Below are 4768 nucleotides of genomic sequence, written 5' to 3' on the forward strand. Positions count from 1 at the left end.
TGTACTTTTAAGAGGAAACTCTACCGCTCTCAGTCCCAAACATACTCACCACCCAATATCAGAAGAATCCATTTCTGCAATCACTGAAGATTCAACATTTGGTGGATTGACTTTGTTTTACTAATAACACTGATTATAGTTACTCCCTTTAGTTATTATTATTACATAGGTCACATTTTATCATTTTGTTCAAACATACATCAGAAAAAATACCAGCCCTATATGTATGGCATTCCCTTGAGATAATCTAGACAACTGTCCTAAAAGAAAATGGTGTTACTTAAATGTAAAGTTTTTTTAAAGATTCATGCTGACTACTAGTAAACTTTAACTTGTATATAAGCTCACAACTCATTGGACCTAGAATTTTTCCATGGATTGATGTAAGCTTACCAAAATGAAATATGTAGGATTTACCTATCTCCTTTTTTGGAAAATACTGTAACATTTGCCAGTTTTTCAGCCTTATGTCATCTCTACCACTTATATTGATTTACCAGCTATCACAAGAGTTTATATGAGAGTTTATATATATACATATATGTATATGTGTATACATGCATTCTTCTCTGCTCTAGGATTTGATTTTACATGGACACTGCTAATGTAAGACATCTAGGTGATTTATCATCTGTCTTGATTTTAATATCTTTTAAAAGAAATAATTAATACTCTTCACTTTTAAAATATCTTTCTGACAGAAAATGAGGAAGCAAAATACTAATTTTATAAAATGAATTAGACTGTGCTGCATCTCTATACTAATGACAATATTAGAACTTTTTTGTTTTAATCATTTGAACAAAAATATATTTGAATATGGCATTTTAAGTATTGGGCGTCATCCACTTAAGCCGACATTCAAGCATGGATGATTAATGTGTGGACTGTAAAGCCCATTCATATGCGCGTTTAAGCCACTGGTGTGTATTCTGTTCAGTGTAGTCCAGTGAGGTTGTTATTGTCTGAGTACATAATTTCCCTTAGGGTAGTTCTGACACTCTAACATGGTCATTATCATAATAAGTGCACCGAGATTTTTTTTCTTCTCTTACCTCGTATGATATCTGTTATCAAAACTCTATCCTAAAATTTTCTTCTCCGAATGACATCTTTCTTTAATAGTGTTCACAAAATGAAGCTAGTATTTCATTTTAATAGTTGTTTGTAATGAATGGAAATATCAAATTATTGTCAATGTCCCAATATTTAATAATTATAAATATTTAATAATTCAGGAAAGACTAAAAGTGAATGGAGAATTTAAAATTCCAAATTCTTAAAAAGTTCTGGAAATGGAAAAGGGTTCTTTTCCATTGAGTAATTCAAGTAGTTACTGGGTGCCTACTATGTGTCAGGCACTGTGAGAGGTACTATGGAGTGTGTGGGGAATACGATAGAAAGATCCATGGCTTCATGGCACTTTCATTTAGTGGGAGAACACAGAGAGGTCTGGTGGTGGTTAAGTGTGATGAAAGAAGTAAACAAGAAAATGTGATGAAGAGTGGAGATGGAAGTGGGCACCCTCTTTAGGTAGCCAATTATGGACGACCTCTGAGATACTGGAGGGCAGGAAGTCGCAGTAATGAAATGAAAGGTCCCTGCCAAGCCTTAAACATTTCTGACCTACACGACTGCCATCTTTTTAATTGACTCAGTCTAATTTTACAATTTGTCCTGCCCTGTCCTTTTTAAACTATATCTTCTCTCCATGTCCTTCTTTGTTTCCTTCTGCCAGATCTTCATTTTTATTTTATTCTTGTTATATAGAGAAATATAGCAGTCCTGTAACTCTCGAGTTTTATCTTGGGAGATTATGGAAATGGGAAGGCTGGCAAAACTCAGAACCAATAATCCAGCTAGCATTGGCTAGTGTGTCTGATATGGAAAATCTCCATGGGCAAGGAAGGGGTCCCACACCAGAACTGTAGTTTTTATAGGGGAGAAGCAAGAGAGTAGAAAGGCCAGAGTTAACACCAAATCCAGATCTGACCTGAAAAAGCAGAGCCATACAAACAGGGTGAGTTGGAGCCCACAGTCCTTCTGTTGCTATGTGTGCAGGTCTCGGATGGATGACTATCAAGATTAGCATATTTCTAAGCTATTACACAAATCAAGTGCTATAGTATTTTGGGGGACCCCATTCTGCTGTGCTGGCATCTGGGGATACAAAGCTCAAAACCATGGAAGCTATCCACCGTGTCTTCACATTAAAGAAGTAGGCACAGATATGCAAACAAATAATATGCCCAGGGAAGGGAGTGGCTCTCTTTCTCTCTCTCTCTCTCTCTCTCTCTCTCTCAGAGGGGTCAGTGATTATTTCAGAGACAGCTAAGCTGATTTGGCATATGAACAGTAATTTGACGGGGAACTCTGTAACAAGTGGACATTAATGAGTTCTCTTCTGCTCATGTGAGGTAAAAAGTGTCTTAGGAAGTAAATCAGGAAATTATGCAGGGCTGGGCTAAAGAGATAATCTGAAGAAGGAGAATAAGATCACACATTTCTTCAAACTCCACAGCCTAGCCACAGACTGTGGAGCACATAATTTGGGACTGAAGGTTTGTACTGATTTAGAGGGTATAAAGGAATTGGGATGAAGCCTTCTACCTTTGACCTTGAAGGGAAAGAGACGTCCAGGTGTCCCCATGCATGTCAGGAGAAAAGATGTCATCCAATGAATCCATCTATGACCCAGGGGAACATGAAGTTAAAGGAGATGCTTTAAAAAGCAAAGCAGCACCATCCAGAAGGGACAGGAAACTACGGTTTTGAAACATGACTCTTTATCTACTGTTTGTATTATATTTCGTACTTCCTTATCATGTAGCAAAGGCACTTTTGAAAATGTCGTATTGTCTCAACTGTTTTAAGGGAAATAGGCTGCTGTCCAGGCTCAGGTCAAAATGCAAGCAAAGGTATAGATGGCAACATGAGAAAAAAACTCCGTAATGAAATGGACTCTAGCTGTATGTGAGGGCTGGGAGTGTGGAGTGGAAGATTCAGGAGTAGGTGCTCAGAAATGACCCCAAGACATCACCCTGACTCTGCCCTTGAAGTTGACAGTGTCCTTATAGAGACCTATCAAACCTTGGTATCTTGGCCCTTCTGTGAGGTTAACAGTATCAGGAGAGGCTGGAGAACCAGCTGCTTCTAAGATGTTAAGAGAGGCTGCTGTTTCATCCAAGTCCTGCACAGACGGGCCCACAAGTAAATCACCAGATGTAAAATCCTGCATAAAAACACTTCCTCCCCACTCTGCTTAGTGAGAGAAGCAAGGACTAATATATTTATTCAATCATTTATTCCTTTATGAATTTCATAAATATTTATTGACTACCTGCTAAGCTTTGTGTTTTCTGCCAGTGGCCAGAGAAAGGCAGCGCCTCTGTGATGGTGCTATAGGTAAAAGTCAAGTCCTCCAGAGAGTTCAGCAACTCCAAACACTTGCAAGAGGGGGAGCCACTGCAGCTCTGGGCTACCTCAGCATGCAGAGGTGCAGGTCGCTCTGCGAGGCCTGTCACTGTATGATTTTCCATCTGCTCAGCTTCAGACAAGCCTGCAGACAGGAAACGGCTTTGTCATTCAAGATGTCGTTAAGAGATTTGGAAAAGGTTCCTCCAGCCTCTGAAGTCTGAGCATGGACATTGAATGAGAGAAAAGACAGTAAACTCATAAGAAAAAAAAGAGTAATTTTGCAGAAGATAAAAGAGTGAACCAAAAAGGGAGATAGCAAGGAGGTGATGTGACCTAAAAGACAAAGCACTGAACTTGGTAGGAAAATCATATTTATCGTGCACTTAGTATATTCCATGCATCGTATTAGGTCATTTGATATCCATTCACACAGTGATGCTTGATAACAACTCTATTTATTCAGGTTTTATCATTCCCTATTTAAAGATAAGTAAACCAAAGTTTATTTGGTTGGGTTAAGTAACTCACCCAAAATCATATCAAAATCTAATATCAAGAGTGGAACTGATACCAGAAATCTCTATTCTAGGATCTTTCCAATATGACCAGAAAACAGAAGACATGGTTATTGGTACTGATTCTATCATTAAAATATCTTGATTTGGATTAAGTCAATTTGACATTCTGAAGCTCGGTTTCCTTATCTATAAAATTACATTCCCTAGGGTCATCTTCTCATCATGATAGAAAACTAAGTCATGCTTTGGCTCTTTAGAAGCTCTGTAGAAGACAGATGGAGACAAAAGGGGGAAATGTGGAAAGAGAAAGACTAAAGTAGTAGTAAAATGGGTGGTGGAAGGACACAGTATAAGCAATTAAAAATGTTAGAAGGGAACTGGGAGTCCTAGGTTGCAAGAGGGGTAAAATTGTGAATATATATACGTGTGTGTGAGAGGGAGAGATCTACTGAAGCATTACCTCTTAATGCTGGGAAATGGGTGATAGAGGGGCATTTGGTCTGAATCTCAGGAGAAACAGCTAGTTGACGTACCCTCTATGCATATAAGCACACACACTCACCCCCCCCCCCTCACCAGCATACACATGGATCACTAACCTTGAAAATCAGGGCAAGTTACCTCACAAGGCAAACACAAAATGCAGAGACCATTGCAGGCCAAGTGTCATTTGGCCTGGAGGACAGACGTACCCTCAGTGATAAACTAGAGTTTCTATGCCCCAGCATGGTCATGGATTCTGGCATGGTTTTCAATGGCTTCAGTCCTTTTCTCTCTTTACATATACAGTCCTCTCCAGGAAACAGGTGAGCTCAGAACTGGGCTAGAAGGGC

This window comes from Globicephala melas, chromosome 5 (genome assembly GCF_963455315.2).
Source record: "Globicephala melas chromosome 5, mGloMel1.2, whole genome shotgun sequence".
NCBI classification, from domain to species: Eukaryota; Metazoa; Chordata; class Mammalia; order Artiodactyla; family Delphinidae; genus Globicephala; species Globicephala melas.